The 18,416-nt window shown below is 43.4% G+C and overlaps 2 protein-coding genes across 2 annotated transcripts in view; both read left to right on the top strand.

Annotated features, from left to right (window-relative positions):
* The window catches only part of LOC148342311 (uncharacterized), a 230,972-nt gene that overhangs the window by 101,283 nt on the left and 111,273 nt on the right, over positions 1-18,416 (top strand). The gene's annotated exons all lie outside the window — the stretch shown is intronic.
* The window catches only part of LOC148342312 (uncharacterized), a 139,461-nt gene that overhangs the window by 27,951 nt on the left and 93,094 nt on the right, over positions 1-18,416 (top strand). The gene's annotated exons all lie outside the window — the stretch shown is intronic.

Raw genomic sequence — 18,416 nt, 5'->3', positions numbered from 1 at the left:
TACTCACATCCCGGACTCCCGTAGGGCCACAGCTGTCCCCCCCCCCCTCCTGGGGGTCCTTCTGAGGGATCATCATGTACTGGCCACCAGGAGGGAGTGGCCCCAACGTGCGTTCAATTGTCTTAACAGTTAATGATCTGATACATGGAATACAACAACATCCACATAACACCATAATAGCGGCAAACACAGCGATAGAAATCAGTACTTATGCAATCAAGCTTTTATATTTGCCAAAGATGTTTAACCAGTCAGAGTACCAACTGGTGTCCACACCTGAGTGCTCCTTCATTTTGTCACTTAACGTGCGCAGACCCTCCAATGCCTTGGTAAGGCGACCGTCAGGAGATGTATTGTTGGGAATCAGAGTACAACACTGATCCCCAAAAATACTACACACCCCTCCTCTTTCGGCTAACAACATATCTAAGCTTATTCTGTTCTGGAATGCCATAAGAGACGTGACAGCCAATTGCTCATGCACTGCCTGGAGTGCTGAGGTGGTAAAATTCGCCAATCGTTGGACATTATAGTGGACATAATTAATCCGGTCCACATTTTTGTTTACTGTAACGAACAGGAAAAGGCTCTCCCATCCTGCCGCAATTTGATCCACCAATTTATACTCGTCAGGGATCCCTCTTGGAACTCCAATTGCATCTATATACGTGGGATCTCCTGCATTCAACCATTCTTGCATGTCCCTTCTCTTCCTGTTAAGGAAGGGGATTCTTCGTCATTGTCCAACACCTTCCCACTCCATTTTGGCCAGATCTAAGGCTGTCACACTAACTGGCATGATCAGCGTTACCAGGGCGCACTTACCTGAGGCATTGGTGGGAAGGCTATCGTACAGCACTTTCTCTCCACACCACAGCCAAACATCATCACGAGCGAGAGGGATTCCTACTGGCAAAGACACATTTTCATTACACCATGACTCCTGGATATTTCCAATCCCAGGACCCGTCCCATTTAACTTTTAGGCAGGTGAACTTTTGTTTTGCAACTTGGGTGTCAAAAATAGGCTCTTTCTTTTTTATTCCCACATCATTCCATGGGTGTGTCCAATTAAAATTGTCACCCAAGTGTTCACCTGTGTCGGTTGTTTACATTTCAGATTTAGCAGTAGTTGTTGTGTCTGTGTCAGCGTCTTACCATCATCTCGCTCTGCTCCATACCATACCATTCCATTACATGCTCCTTTCGCTCCATCACTTCTGTCATCCCGCATCCTATGTTCAAACGCCAACATCGTCCACACAAAGCACACGCCAGCAGGTAAAATAGTCAATAAGTTAAACATTTGCATCGTCATCGTCTTTGTTCAGACTCGAAAGTGTCTGACTTTGATCCAATTCATGCCATCTACACATTCCCTCTCTTGACCTGCCCGTCCGGGCGGTCAACCTCTAAGCTCAACCATGGCGGGCACAAATACTGGGGCCGGGCGCAACTGTGAGCTATGGTACCACTTTTGTCCTGTAGTTCCCAATTGGATGGCGTGTCAGGATCTAGCCAGAACTCTAAACTGTCCTTATCAGCGAGAATGAGTCCACCTCCGGGAAAGCACCCGGAGGTTGCTGTACGGAGCGATGTCCGACTCCAGTGATGCTGAGTTCACTGAGTTCAAATATCTAACTGTGTTCCGAGATTACAAATTAAGCCTCGAGCTAACGCTCCAATTTTGACTGTTAATTGACAAATTTTAAAGCAACACAAATGAAATAGTAACCATTTATGCTTAAAATAAAAAATCCCAAAACTATAATAACGCAGATACCGAATTAAACCTCTATTTTTTCTTTTTTTTTTTTTTTTTTTTATGGGAAGAAAAGGTGCTCTACAAGACATAGACAGCTCCAAGACCGCTGCAGTCTTCACCTCCTATTGTCTCATGATTGGTTCAATCCACCTACAGGCTGTGCCCACACTGATTCTGTCAACTGGGGGAGGGGGTAGAGACAGTAAAAACATCGCGGAGCTGTGGAGCCGAGCCCCAAATCAGTCGGGCCCTGGGTCCACAACACCTCTAGCAGAGACACACACAGAACTACCACTTCCGAGCGACCCTTCTCTGGAAATTTCGACATTTAGAAATGTTCCCAAAACCAAAGAATTTGTAGTCGGTGCTGAAATATGATCTCCCGATTGTGACGCGGAGTATTCAACAACGATGGGGTCTAGATCTTTAGTATGATGACGCGCATCAATATACAATGTGATTTGTGGCTCGGCGAAAGTAAACAATTCATACCATTTCCGCTGTCCAGGGACAAGGCACGCGTGCGAGGCAACACCGGTAGACATAACAAATATATAATTCTAACGCAAGATGCACTCATGACTAAATTTGGATGAGTGCATTTTTGATAAACCAAATCATGTTTGCGATCACATGTACAATGTGATATGTCAATTGGTGAATTGAAAGGGTGGCGGTTGCTAAACCACTCAGACCAGAGCAAGAACAGGGCATACCCACCGCGGGAGGATGGGAACCAGGTTTCAGAGCTGCCCTCAAATGTTTCAGTTCAGTTTAGCCACTGGGAAGGAAAAGAGCACGACATATGCTCCCTCCGACGGATGTGCAGAGTCAAGTTCAGTCCCATCCGGGAATGCCACTCGAATTCCAGTGTTCGTTCAGTCAATGGCAGTGACTCAGGCACTCTTGAGAGTCCACATGGCTCAGTGGGGGTTGCGGAAGGAGCTCATAGCTCGCCCCAATATCCAGCACCATCGAAAACTTGTCCATCCACCGTCCCCGGACTGCTAGGACCTGCTAGTCCTCGAATGCTGAAGCTCCGCTGCCCCCTGTCATGGAATGGGGTACGAGCGGGTTTGTGTCAAGTGCGTTGGGAGTGGGTAACGGTGGCGCCCCCTGCGCTGGTGGAGCTCTTTGTGACAGATATGGCACCGGAGGATGGCACATTCCAGAAAGTGGCTCGGCATGGACAGCTCATCACCCAGTGACCCCACACCCCGCAGCAAGTGCACACCCCACTCACAACCCCCGTCAGTAACCACCCGTACCTCTGTTACTGCAATCCCAACCTCGTTGACTGGCCTGCTATGGACAGCAGCCAGTCAGCTGTGGCGCTGCGTCACCCGAACCTTGCCCAGAAGCAGCAGAAGTGGAAGGAGCAGCTGCCTCCTTTTTTCTTATCCCTCTTGGCCTTCTAAACCTGCAAGTACAACAATTTTAGTCACGCTCCTTAATCCAATCCCATATATTCCTTTTCTGATGTCGTGCAAAATTAGGTACAAAATGTGTTCTACTTAGGCCGATTAGCATTATTTCATTCATGGACTATTTCGCCTGATGTCTGCCACTGGAAGGTGCACGCCCTTGTGGACGGCCAACTGGAACAGCTGTGTAATGTCGACATTATTGGATGGGTCACTGCCGGAAGTCTCACTCCATTCATGTCTCGCCCTGGCCACATAGACCAGGCCTGTCTCCCTTTTCCCCACCTGAAAGACACAGCAACATCGACCCCAACGGGCCAGAAATATCTGATGCACGGCACAGCCAATCTCACCTGAGGCGTCCCCATTTAGCTGGTGACCATCATGCTGGTCAGCAGATCTGGCCTCGGCCTCAAGTGAGGATAGTTCCTCTGAAATAAATTTTGTCCCGCCTGTAACTCTGTATAAACCTCTTAGTCTGGTGTCTCCTTTGTAGGAGATTTCAACCAACGTGACCTCTTTACAACGTGTGACCTCTTTACAACATGTCGAATAAACCAATGTTGACCTTTCTGCTATCTTTACAGCTGTGAGAGCTGTTACTAACCCCTCCTTCCCCCTTGGGTAATTACAAATGTCTTATCTTCAAACTTCTTACAAGCACCCAGTATCCTGGCTTTACTAGATTACTGCCCCTGCTGGGAGACGGAAAGAGCTTTGTCACTCTAAATTTGCGCCTGTCTTTTGTTTTCCTAACATTTTTCACATATGGTCAACTAAAGTTGCTTCAACATCTATTTCCCATTTGTTCTCAAATTTGAGGTATTCTATAAGTTCTTCCAAACAGTGTTTTACAATGTCTTAGTCCTAAATACAATGAAATACGTTACAATGGAAAATATCAGAATAAAATTTCATACATCCAACATGAGACACGTGCTTGTGACCACTTCAGGGTCATTTTTGTCTGAAATATCTCCTCTACAACAACTTACCCTTGCGTTAAGTGAGTAATTTTCCATAAAAACAGTGCCACTAATTCGACATTAACTTCAAGTATCACTGCTGTGGTGCTGTATTATATGGAAAAGTCTGAACAATCCAAGAAAATTTTGCCCTATCCTGGACTGGGTGTGTGTTATCTAGTCGCGCATCCAATGTGAATATGTCTTATATCTCCCTCCTTGTTGAGGAGAACCTCTGGGATGGTAGTGGTGAGGCGCTATTTGAAGCAGTCTCTGGCCTTCTGGTCACACTGGTCACATGTCACCTCAAACCTGTGGACAGAACTGGACGAGTGGCACTTGCCAGTGAGAATGAGAAGGGGTAAATTATCTTCCTTCCAAAACTTTCAGTTTTGCATAAATTTTGTGTAATAACGTCAATCAATCATTCACTTGATGCTTGAATTTAATTACTCCAATCTATCTCCAAAAACAATTTGAAAATCAATACTCGGGAGTGCAATAGGGATTCAGGTTGATCAGGCCTGTCCACCCATCGCATCCTAAGTACTGTAAGGGCTTGCCGGTGACCTCAAACAATTTTCTGTCCTGAGGCCCGTCCCTACAACATTCACTCAAACCACATATGCATACAAACACTTTTCTTTCACACTGTCATTCACCAAACGATACTTTCCAATTCCACACAGAGACCCCTCCCTTGGCGCGTCCGCCTTGATTTCACTGAGATTTGTGCTGGCAGATCCATAATTTTGCCTTAATTTAGCCAGCGTATGCCAAAATTTACAACTGTGGGTCTCTGGATTTTCCCATTCACTCCCCGTGAAGTTGTTTCTCCTCTCCTGGACGCAGCTGACGAAACTGCACCTGTGACATCAAACAGCTCATAGATGCGAATGTTAGCAGTCTGGTATTTATGGAATGATGTCATATCCTCTAAAATTGTCATGTCAGCGTTCGCGTCGTACAGTCAAACAAAAACATCTGTCTTCCACCTTTGTCACATTTAATACACATCAGTTAATAAATCATCTACAAAACTATTTAGTCCAACTTTAAATTTGGTAAACCAATCTCCAATGGCTAGATATTCCCCTTTCCAAAGATTTTCTTTCAACATGTTCATAGAATACTTCACTTAAAACTTATCCCAAAACCATAATCCCTTTGCTTAAAATTTAAATTTTAATAAGATTGTCGCCGCCCTGCTGTTCCTCAGGCATCCCCTGCATGTTTCAGTGTTTAACTTGTGTTCTAATTCCCTGCTAATTTGTATTTATTGTTAGGTTGAATACATATATTTTATCCCGTACCATACTACACTAGCACTGTAAAAAAAACTGCTCCACAGTGCGACCCATGCTCGACCACATGAGAACACCTCAAGTAGAGGCAGATGCCTGAAGATTAGATCGTCAGCAACATCGAGGGGGTGCCGAGACACACCTCTGAAACAAAAAGACTGTGACCTTCTTTCGAGAGCACCAAAAGGCATATCTTCCTTTTCAATCAGTTAACGACTGCCATTGATGCCTGTTTTTCCTCTTGTGTCTGAAATGTTTACATGTTCCTGCTGGTGCTTCCCCCCCCCCGGGGCCAGCACGGGCGTCTCCACACTCCCCTGCTGTTCTCCTTGCACCCTCTCTCTCATTATTCACAGCCTGTTCGATCAATTGTATGGTCGCTGGTGCCATCCGTGAATCGTTTTATCTTTTGCATCTCAAACCATTCTGCTCCCCCCCCATTAATGGCGCCGTCGGATCGGGCGGCGGCTCAAACACATACTGTTGCGAGTCTGGCAACTGTGGATGAATGCCTCTCAGACATTCCGTCTTTTCTTCCGCTTTTTCAATCACTTCATCCTCTTTCTCTGACTTCCTCCCCCTACTTGGGAACGAGCATCTAACTTCAAAGAGCTGTTAACTCTTTGTTAGAGCACACTCATGATTTTACGATTACACCTATACTCATTGCCTTCTGTAAAATCTTTCTCACTCTTATTTTTTTTTCCTTTAATTTTCCAAATTCACTGTAGCCTTACCAAAGCCACTCAAACAATCAAGGTATCAAATCACAAACTACAAAGTCAGGAACCACCTATGCTCTTGCAAAGTTTTCTCATGCTCTCAAAAGCTTCATTCAATTATGATTTCTTAACACCAATCTTTTTTCTTTGTGTCATTTCCATCTGTGCATTTCATTCCAGTTACTAATTACAGTTACCTTAATAGAAAGACCATCAACTAAAGTATGAAACATAAAATATTTATTTCTTCAATTCCTCCTTACAGCAGACCCTAATTCTTATCCTTTTCATTTGTTCAAGTCACACCTTCTTCAATACTGCCTGTTTAATCATCCTCCTTTCAATGGAACATTAATTGTTCCTTTCTCTTTTCTTATTGAACTTCCAATCTCTACACTGACACAATTTCTTCTCTTTTCTCTAGCTTTCTTTCTTTCTCTTTTCTTATTTCATCCCTACTTCATGTTTTTCTTCTCTTTTTTTATGTTTCATTTTTATGAATTTATCCTTAATCTCCGTGCCACACCCGAGACCACTATCACACTTACTCTCCTTCGCCATCTTGAAATCCACTCGTGTGTGTCCCAACCACTTCTTACGCAGAACAATTTTAGCCTTCACATTCACACAGCTTCCACACAGACACGTAAATCCCAGATTTTAAACCGTGTCCCGATACGTAAATCCCAGATTTTATACCGTATCTTAACCACGAATAGTTCCAAACTATTCTAGTAGGTAAATCCCAGATTTTACACTACTATCGTCCACACTTTTACACTTATTTATTTATACATTTTAACGCCGTTCCACTCCGCCTTCCTCTTATAATTTAGCGTTGCCAATATGCAGAATTTGAAAAGGATCTGCTTACCTTATGTCACTGTGGGCCCAAGAGGAAGGCCGGTCAGAAGTGTGGCTCCTTTATCCTTTAATCTTTATCAGGTCGTCACCTGGTGTGGACGTGGGCCCCAGGCCCGAGTCCCAGACTCTTGTGGTTTTTCCTGAAGCCCCAGGCTTCCTTTGAGCCCCAGGCTCTTGAAGCCCCAGGCTTCTCTTCTTTTCTTAGAGTCCCAGACTCTCTTTGAAGTCCCAGACTTCTATTACCTCTCATGCATCACGTCGGGGTCACCATAAATTGTTGGAATTTATCTTTATATCAATGTTAGAATTTAACTTTAACCCAATGTAAACTCAAATAAGTAATCTGACTCCAATTTGCGACCTTACCCAACTCTCACACATCCAACAATATGCGCGCTCGTTCTGCAATAGAAAGGTATCAGGAAGCCGGCATTTTCACACACGAGTGGATTTATTCCTAACACACAAATCTACAACTTGAGTTTGGGTCCCTCTCAATACAGCTCTACACCTCTCATACCACCAGCGAATGTGTTCTACCCCCGAGTTGCCCAGTCCTGATTCATACTATACAACATGCAAAATGGCACAGACAAAGGCATCCTGGCATGATTCTATTGGCTATGTGTATTGCAGTTAACTTTAGCTCGCTCTCATTGGTCTTTCTCCTCCCGCCGAATCCCGTGGCTCCTCCTGCGTGCGATTCCCCCGATGGCCGCTCCTTCCCGGAGTCATCTCGTCTCGCTCAGCACCTTCTGTTTCTAAAACATTCCATTCTTGCACAACCCCCGCAACCAGTTTCTCGCCACCAGTCACACTCTCAGCATTTTACAATATCACATTTTCATACATTGGATGCACCAACATCTAATGAACTATGTTAAGCTCAAACTCTTATATTCCTTTAATAGTCAAAAGTATGAAATCCTTTAAGTGTAACTGAAGTTTAGACCATGCTAATGACCAGACATTCAGGAGAGGAATGCAGGAAGATTAGATCACAGCTGCACCACAGGAGGTGTGAACGAGACCCCTCTGAAACAATGGACTTCCATGCCAGGATCACAAAAGTGGCTCCGAGCCGTCTAACCTTTGTTCAGTTTTAAATTGACTGCCATTTACATTATCCTTTACCCTGCTGGGCTCCAAGAGTCTAGAGATGCTTCCGCCACGCATCCAGCGTCTTCGTATGAGATTGATGAGGTTTTCTTATACTATCTCTCATGTAGCTGGTAAGAACATTGCAACTGCGGATGTGCTGTCACGGGCCCCTGTCAGCGCCACGTCGGACGGGTTGCAAGAAGAAGAGGTCAACTTGTATGTTGATTCTGTCATTGCGAACCTTCCTGCTACTGAATCGAGGCTGGTGGAAATACAAGAAAGTCAAGACAACGATGCCATTCTCCTGCAGCTGAAGAAGTTCTGCCTGGAGGGATGGCCGGACAAATTTTCTGTGGACCGTACAATCCAGCCCTATCTGCCGTTTTCTGGTGAGCTCACAGTTCAGGATGGACTACTGCTGTATGGCTGCAGGATTGTGATTCCAGCGTCGCTTAGGGCAGACGTGCTGTCCAAGCTTCACGAGGGCCACCTTGGGATTGCTAAATGCAGGGAGAGGGCGAAACAGTCTGTGTGGTGGCCAGGTCTCAGTACAGATCTGTCCAGGACGATTGCGGACTGTGATGTGTGTGCCGAGGAGAGGACGACTCTCAGAGAAACAATGATGCCTACTGAGTTCCCATCGAGGCCATGGTCCTTGGTCGGGGCTGATCTGTTCCGGATAAATAACAAAGATTATCTGGTCGTAGTGGACTATTTTTCAAGGTTCTTCGAAGTGGCTTGGCTGACCTCTACTACATCGGAGGCTGTGATCGAGCACTTCAAGTCTATCCTTGCTCGTCATGGAATTCCCGAAGAAGTGTGCTCCGACAACGGGCCACAGTTTGCTTCTGTGGTCTTCAACAAGTTTGCCTCGGAATGGGGTTTCAAGCATGTGACGTCCAGCCCACGTTTTCCACGGGGTAATGGTGAGGCTGAGCGTGCGGTGAGGACCATAAAGGGTCTTCTCAAAAAGTCTGCAGACCCGTATCTTGCCCTTATGGCCTACCGTGCTGCTCCCTTGGCGAATGGCTACAGTCCCACGGAACTCCTCATGGGGAGGAGGATAAGGACACCTGTTCCTGTGATTTCATCTCAGCTTAATCCCAGATGTGCGGACATTGAGGATTTGAAGACTACAGAACAGAGGTACCGACAGATGCAGCGTCAAAATTATGATCGCAGACACAGAGCGCGTGATATGCCACACCTTCGACCAGGAGATCAGGTGTGGGTCAGGGACACGCGAGAACGTGGCACAGTTGTGTCTACTGCGGGCACACCGAGGTCCTATGTTGTCGAGACACCCGGCGGTAGGCTGCGAAGGAACCGTTATCATCTCTCGCAGACCTCTGGAGGAGCCGAGACATCAAAAGACTTGCCAGAGGCCCAGGTAAACGCTGATCGTCAGGAGGTGAGTACACCTGGCACACCTGACATTCTTCAACAACCAAGCGGTCAGCAGAATCCGGTGTGTGAGAGGCGGTTTCCCACAAGAGTGAGGACACCTCCCACATTCTTGAAAGACTTTGTTTGCACATAGCTATAGGAGCTGAGTGAGCATGAGGCAGAATAATCCTCACACTCAGTTGGAGGGTTTGGGCAGTCTACCCCATCCCTCATAGAACATATAGGAATGTGTGATTGACTTTCCGTTTTCCTTGAGTGGATTATTTTTTTGGGTTATTAATGGTGTGCATTGATGAATGTTTGATAGTTAATATCATATCTTGAGTGTAGGTGTTTATATGCTAAAAGGCATTCCTCAGCTAATGACTGGAATGCTGTTTTGAGTTTGTTTACTGACTCGGTATAATACATGTTGTTGTGTTTGCCTATAAGTGCATATGCATCTTCCCTAGAAAGATTCTTTAACCTCGAAAGGGGGATGTAGTATTAGGTGACATATGTAGGTAGGAACCTTACGTATGTACTGTGGGCTTGGGGGCAAATAATAAACGTTACGCAATAATACTGCACGGTGTGTGTCGTCCCTCCTGTCGCCTCCTGCCAATATAGTTCGGCCAGACTCACGAACCAACAATACACTTTATGCGCAACTTTTCTTTTATCTTTTGTGATTTTTAAAGCACCCGTTCGCCCAAAATCAACAGAACACAAGAACATTTTATCTTGACTGTGAGTTCACATTGTAACCATACAGCTCATACAAGATGGGAAACTCCAAATTTTAATTAGCTCACAACCGCCTACGCTCTTCCTGCTTATCCTAACAATTTCTCTCTTTTACAAGTTATCTGTTGGTATCGCACTATTAATACTCCCATCGCATAAAAGTCAGCGTGATTTCTTCCTACAACCTTGGTTCTCAGACACTTTCTTTTCAGTCTGGAAGGTGCACCTGGTCTTCATATCTTTACACGTCTTAACTCCTCCAGTCGGGAGGAAAAAATGTCAAAAAGTCAAGTCATGGGTTTGGTGAAAATTTGGACGGCTCCACAGTCGTGTGGCGCCTTCTAAATGGTGCGTGGAAAAAGAATGGCGCTGGGCTTAAATGCATCGCACCTTATTAATGTAATGTTACAATTAAATTGCCGTGCAATGTGAATGTCGTGTGATGGAATGTCATTTTTTCATTCCTTAAAGCAGCAGTGAAAGCTCTTGATCACACTCTTAAGTGGTTCTCTGCCACGAAATCCAAATTGTTGTGACTAATATGCAAATGGATTCACTTTCCTGTGTTTCTGCAGCAACACAAGTCCATGAAGCCATTTTTTGCAGTCACTGTTTGCCCAAATGGCTTATAATAATAATTTGGTAGTGCATTAAGATGCTTTGTAAATACAATCTTGCAGTGTATCTCCACAAGTTCCAACATACTCAACCCATTTTATGGCCATGATACTATTGTTTTAAACTCACCCTAAACCTGTTGGGCTCTTTCTCTGCCGCATAAATTACAGCCCTGAGAGACTTTGGGCTCCAACTTTATCTATGAAAGGTCAGGGACTTAATGGAGGTCATGAAAGTGCCAAGGAAGGTGTTTACACAACAGTGGTCTGGCAAAGATTTATTACTATTTTTCTTCCCGCTTATCACTGACAATGCGTCCTTTTAAAGTTTTGACTTTTGTTTAAATTCGCCCTTGCTTATTGATTCTGATATTAAAGTCCAATTGTCCTAATAAGCAAAACGCATGTTGATGTAGAAGTCCTTCTACACACACTTTTTATGGTAGTTTTTTTTCTTTCGTCATGTGATCCTCTGTTGCTTCTCTCTTCGTCCTGAAAAGTTATTGTTTATCACAAGACTCTCTGCTTCCTTCTTTTTTTTAAATGTTTTCTCTTTTTGTTCCTTCTGCTCAACACATTCAACCTTTTTTGTGCATAATTTAAAATCTTCTTTTCCATTTTACAAGTTGGCCAATTTAAATTAGGTTGTTTTATCTGAAAAGCCTGTAATTCTCTTTTTCCTTTTTCACATAATCTTCTCTGCTTTAATGAAAATTATAGCCCTAGCCAAATTTTTCCTGTATCATTGCATCTCTGGCCTACTTTAATATAAACATCATCAACTGGAATATGAAATCTAAAATATTTATTTCTTCAATTCACCAAAAAGCAAAATCTAATTTCTATCCTCCTCCTCACAGGAGCCTCTCCACAGTCTGCTCCTAATTTCCAAATTCACTGTAGTTTTTCCACAACCACTCAAACCTACCAATGTCTCGAATCAAAATTTAAAAAATCAGGAAACACCTATGTTTTTGCAAAAATTCCTCATGTTCACTTTCAAAAGCTTCATCCAATTGTTAAAATTTCATAACACCTACTTCTCCCTTTCTGAAGGTGACGCAAGTATACAATTAAGTAAAAACCATCATCAAAATGATATATCTTGTCTATTGAATCATGTAAGTATAAATTGTCTCATCACTAAACTTTTTCTGTAAATTAATCACATCCCCACAACTTGGGCTCTCATTATTCTGTAAAAATAAAACTAATTTCAATTCATGCAACCAACTCAGTGTCCTTCTGGGTCCCTCAACCACACAGGTTCTAATTCTGTTACTCTGTTCCATTTTTCCACTTGCAAATCTGACTATGGGCTTTCTCACTTGCCCTATCATTTGAAATTGATTTATTATAAGCAATCCTATCTGCACCAGTGTCACATAAAAAGGGTAATTGGTGTCCCATTACCAATACGGTTATTTCAGCTCAATCATTTAATCAAAAGCCAATATCTTTTGTAAATTTAGGAGAACCTCTTCATTTAAAAACTTAGTCATGCTGAAGGCTGCTTCTTCTCAAGGCAATTTCTTGCTATCTGGCCTTCTTTTAGTGTGGTCTTCCTGTGTGGTTGACGGCAGTTTCTGGCAAAGTGTCCTGATCTGCCACAACTGTAACAAATATCATCTCCGGTGGGAAGGCGTCCTTGTCTCAGCCTCTCCCACCTTGATAAAAGACCTTCTGACCTTTATTTTGATAAAAATGTCTATAGACCTCTGTTTCTCTTTATTTTCTATCTTCTCAGCATGGAGGGCGTGATTTACATACTCCTCCAGGGTACCTGTTGGCAGGCAAATGTAATGTTTATTTACCCACTTATGAATTTCCTCTCTTGATCCTGCATGTAAAGCATTCTTCAACTGCTGTTGAAATGCCCCATCCACATCACCATCTTCCTGCAGCCCGCTGTGGTTTTAAAACACAGCTGTCATTCTCACTTTGTATTGCCCAAATGTCTCATCATTTCTGTTTCTTGTCACCCTCTTCTCTTTTTAAGGCTACCCTCATCCAATATTCTGTTTCCTCAAAGCCATTTGTCTTCATCTTTTTGGGGTCTTTCTTTGTCTTTGCTATGATTGATTTCTGCAATGCGGCTATTTTTCGTGTTTTTAACTGACCATTAAAACCATGTTCAGCTATCCATTTGTCTAAATACAGAATTTTATCAGGATCCTGTTTTTTGATGAACTTCCTTATCTTCACTCATCTTTTTAAACCATCCTAGGCATCTGGGTTAAATTTTTTTATTTTTCAGAAAACGCACATCAGGCTATTTCTCTCTTTTCTTTTAAGCCTATCCCGTTGTATAAGTTATTTTATTTAATTTCAAATTTAAATGAATTTATCTCCTCAAATCATCTTCTTTATTAATTTCTTTTGTAAATTTGGGAATTATTTTTCTCAATAAGATCTCGTCACTCATAAGTAGCCTTTTGTTGGTTACTAATCCTTGATTCCATTTTATCTCTACTTCATCAATCCTTTTAGCATAATTCCAACCACTTTGATCACTCTCCCTGACATTTAGACACACAGACATATACACGGGCCCACAAAACGACACACACAGTTCTCAACACTGAACAACTACAAACAACAATAACATGTTAGTATAACAGCAACACAATCCATCTTTATCTTTTGCCCATAATAAGTCCTTTAATTCAACTAATATCTCTCATAATTATGTATGTGCAGCCCTATAGGGCCAATGCAGCCTCTGCCACAAATGCACACTGCCACTTATACACGCAGCACATTGAGGTGAGCGCTTTATTGGTTTATCTGTCTTTTTTTGGGGGGTTTCTCAGGATACAGGGGGCAGTTGCAACCCCCCTCCCCCTTCTTTACCTTCTTAAGATGCCCTTTATTAGTCCCACAATGGGGAAATTCGAGATTCGAACCCAGGCCTCCTGGGGAGACTGGGTCCTGAACGCGGCGCCTTAGACCACTCGGCCATCCTGGCAGCCAACAACTTTCTCTGTCATTCTCAAATACTGGTCCTGTTTATTACCCTTACTGCAGTACATAGGATAAAATACCAAATGGTATTTGTAATCCCCAATCACACCATTCACTCACTTTGCATACAGCAAAATGATCATTCCACATCTGGTGTTGTGTGTGCGGGTTTCTTTTTTTTTTTTTCTCTTCAGCTTCTCTGCAAATTCTTCTCTCACTACCCTGAAACCTGATCCTTCAGGCTTGGCCCAGCCAGACCTCTTCTTTTGCTGTTGTCTGGTCAGCTACTTCTCCAAACCCACACACACACACACGCACGCACGCACGCACACACATTCTCACTGACTCAAACTTGTTCCTTTGTTCACACACACACAGCTGCACAGCCCCCAAAACACTTCAAATAAAAACCACCGAAAATAATGCCTTATTATTCCCTGAATTTCAATGTGAAATTGTGAGTAAGACCTTCTCCTGATTGCCACTCTTTTCCATTGTCGACACCGGAGGGAACCTTTTAATTTTCGCGGAAACTTTGTCTCCCTTCTCTAGGCGGATCAATCTCTAAAATTTGCTCAGTTTATGGCCAAATTCGCTACCATCGACGCCGAGGAACAAATCAATTTGTTCACCGTGCTATCCTCGTCTAAAATTTGCTCAGTTTCAACGAGTTATGGTCAATTCGCTACCGATGAGTTATGGCCTAATTCGCTACCGATTATTTTTACATAACTCCTTGGACTAGCACGATGCAGTTTTTGTTACCGTACTGACTAAACGGCCGAGGCCCGGCCTCTGCGCGCGCTTGTCTCCCTCTCACCTCTTTCACTCCCCTTCCAATTATTTTAATATTTTAAATTTTAAAATGGTGGCACAAAATAATTTGAAAAACAATACCTGATTTCCTCTGGATCAGCCTTGTCCTATCGGCAACCGGCATCCGGGCGGTGCGCCGTCGCAGGAACTTGGAGGCCTCGCTTTCTCAATGTTGAAGCGCTGACGTCAGATTCGATGGCGTCCAAAAGATCCAACGACGACGCCCGTCCGAGTGCGGCTGCCCGCATTCTCCACCAAATAAATGTCAGGTTTAAAACGGCCCTGACACCTTTTTTACACTGGGAATTGTTTAAATAATGATGGCTGAATGTCCAAAGTCAATCAAGCAAAGTTTTATTTTCCAATTTGCGAGTTGGTGAGAGAGAGAGAGCCGGAGGCCGAACAGGCCCGTTCGGCCTCCCACACTCCCTTCATCTGACCCCCTCCTCTGACTCTCCTCCGGACATAAAGAGACAAAGAGGGGGGCTGTCTTCTGGAATTCTAGCAGGCAGGCAGGAAACAACCAATCACAACAGTCAGTTTAAAACTTCAGCTCGAAGATTCAGAAACTTGAAACCGAATGTGTGTGTGTGTTCAAGCTGTGCTCATGTGTGCTAAATGAGTGTCTGTGTGTATACAGTTATTAGTGATACAAATAGTGTATGAAACATGATTATGAATACACAAAATTGGTGACATATCCTAACAAATATATTTTAGATTTTCGAACGGCCGCCAATTACGACTTTTGGGTGTGTCGATTCGGCATCGTGCTGCCCCCTCACGAGTGAGTATCCAATCACAAAACGCGTTCCTCACCCTCAGCATAAGGCCAGCGAAAAGGCTCACTGTAACCAACTCGTGATCTGATTGGCTGTCGCAACCGTCAAACAAGGCCGTGAAATTGAAAACCGACAACAATCAGCCAATAAAAACAAAGGGATGTTGTAGGCTAAAAGTGACAGCAAAGGGAAGACAACACAAATTAACGTTCACAATTGTGCCAAGTAGACTGGAGTCAATTTTTGGAGACAAGACATCTGAAGATCTTGGATTGATAAAAAGAATTTACCAAATCACCAGCAAGGATGTCAATAAGAACAACAAAATGTTGAACAGTGAAGGTAGTAAGAGTATAGTGAACAAATACTTTTCTGTCTTCAAAGGACAAGGGACGCTACCTTACACTTACAAAATACAGCTCAAGGAAGATGCTAAACCTGTAGTAGATGCCCCGAGAAGAGTTCCAGCCCCTCTCAAAGATAGATTAAAAATGGAACTGAGCAGAATGACACAAATAAGAGTCAGAGAGAAAGTGGAAGAACCCACCGACTGGGTAAATTCCATCACGTGTGTTAAAAAGAGGAACTCCCCAGTGTTACGTGTTTGCCTCGACCCAAAGATCTGAATGAGAACATTAAAAGAGAACATTATCAGATTCTCAAGCGTGAAGAAATCCTGAGTGACATGGCAGGTGCGAAGTACTTTAGCAAATTAGATGCAACGCATGGATTTTGGCAGCTGAAGCTGGACACCGAAAGCAGCAGGTACACCACCTTCAACACACCATTTGGGCGTTTCTGTTTTCTGAGACTGCCATTTGGCATAAAATCTGCGCCTGAGATCTTTCACAGAGCTATGGAGTCAATCATAGAAGGTCTGGAAGGAACCCGTGTGTTCATTGATGATTTGGTTGTTTGGGGAAACACGGAACAAGAACACAATGAGAGATTTGAGGAACTGCTACAAAGAGTTAAAATGAATGGACTTAAACTAAAACGAGAGAAATCTCTAATCTCGTTGCACACTTGAGTACAATGTCAATAAAGGGATTTCTGATTTCTTAAATGTCTGTTTGGAGTTACAGAATTGACACAGCAGATGGAGTGGTGCCAGACAGAACCAAAGTGCAAGCAATGCCGGACATGCCAGTTCCAACTGAGAAAAAAGGACTTCTGCGAGCAATGGGGATGATAAACTTCCGGGGCAAGTTCATTCCAAACATCTCTTCAAGTCAAAGTCCCAAAGTTTGCTGCTGCATCACAACGTAGTCTTTGAGTGGACAACAAAACATGACAAAAAATGGCAAGATCTAAAGAGAACTGTGACAGCTGAGCCAGTCCTTGCCTACTTTGATCCATCAAAACCAACCAAAATTTCCACGGATGCGTCGACAGATGGGCTAGGTGCCGTACTGCTGCAAAAGGCGAGAGACACATGGCAACCTGTAGCCTATGCATCCAGGTCAATGTCAGAGACTGAAAAACGCTCTGCTCAGATCGAAAAGGAGTCACTGGGTCTAGTGTTTGGATTTGGCAAATTTCACACGTATGTTTATGGACTGCCCACGTTCATAGCAGAGACTGATCATAAGCCACTGATTTCAATTAGGAAGAAAAATCTCAATGACATGACGCCCAGAATTCAACGCATGATGATGACATTGCAGCGCTATGATTTTGAGCTAATATACACGCCTGGAAAATACATCGTGCTTGCTGATGCATTATCCCGAGCGCCGCACCATAACAGTAACATCAAGGACTGCGTTACGGCGGAGGAGGCTGAGGCTCACATTAACAAGTGTCACAATGTATGAACAATGGATGGTCAAAAGGGAACTGCCCTCAGTTTTACCCGATGAGAGCGGAGTTGTGCATGGCGGACGGCCTCCTGCTGAGGTTGGACAGGATTGTAGTTCCACAAACTATGCACAAGGACATGCTTCAGCGTCTTCACGAAGGACACCTGGGAGTGGAGAAATGTAAGAGAAGAGCACGAGAAGCCATCTACTGGCCGGGCATTAACAAAGACATCGAAGAAATGATTAAAAAATGCCAAGTTTGCCAAAAACATCAACACAAACAAGTCAAAGAGCCAATGCTGGTAGCTGACCTTCCCACAACTCCCTGGCAGAAGGTAGGCACTTATTTGTTTCATATAAGAGAACATTATCAGATTCCAAAGCGTGAAAAAATCCTGAGTGACATGGCAGGTGCTAAGTATTTCAAATTAGATGCATCGCATGGATTTTGGTATTCATAAATGTGTTTGGTTTGCTTTTGTGAATAAAGATTTTACAAAAAACGTATGAGTAAATATTTATCATCTCATCAATATTTGCACAACAGAGTACTGAGTTTCGAGATCCTCACAATAATAATTCTCAAAATTATATTTCTTATCAATTTAGCTTAGTTAAGGGATATTTTATTGACAATCTAACATCACGATACAAAGACAGAAAAAAAATTGGTGGTGGGGGGGAGCGAATCTTTTTCTTCTTGGTAGGGGCCGGCGTGAAATAATTGAGAGGCACTGCTAGTATATGCAGACATTATATCCATACAATCTTGCAGCCCGAGTGAACCGCAGCATCGGTCAGAGAATCGTAAACGTCCCACTGCAGGAGCAGCAGCGGCTTCTCGGGGCATAGGCGGAAGTGACGCGAGAGATGACTCACCAATGTGGCGTGAATTTAGTTATTTTGTTAATTTTTTTAATCAACCGAAATAAAATATTATTTAAAAAAATATATATATTAAAATAGAACAGCCAGGTGTAAAAACAAACACAGAAGCAAAGAAATATATTTGAAAAATACGCGCTTAAAGCATGACGTCATTTGCAAGCGCGCAGCTTCCGCAAGACACCGACCACATCCACCGACCCGTCCACACCGTAACAAAAACAGTCCACCGCTAAATTCTTCTGGTTTAGTGTGGAACTGACTGTAATTTT

Source organism: Idiotropiscis lumnitzeri, chromosome 2 (assembly GCF_059441095.1).
Source record: "Idiotropiscis lumnitzeri isolate Australia: NSW breed Sydney's pygmy pipehorse chromosome 2, RoL_Ilum_1.0, whole genome shotgun sequence".
In the NCBI taxonomy this organism is placed as follows: Eukaryota; Metazoa; Chordata; class Actinopteri; order Syngnathiformes; family Syngnathidae; genus Idiotropiscis; species Idiotropiscis lumnitzeri.
The sequence above is the reverse complement of the archived record's forward strand: the minus strand, read 5'-3'. Positions and strand labels throughout refer to the sequence as shown.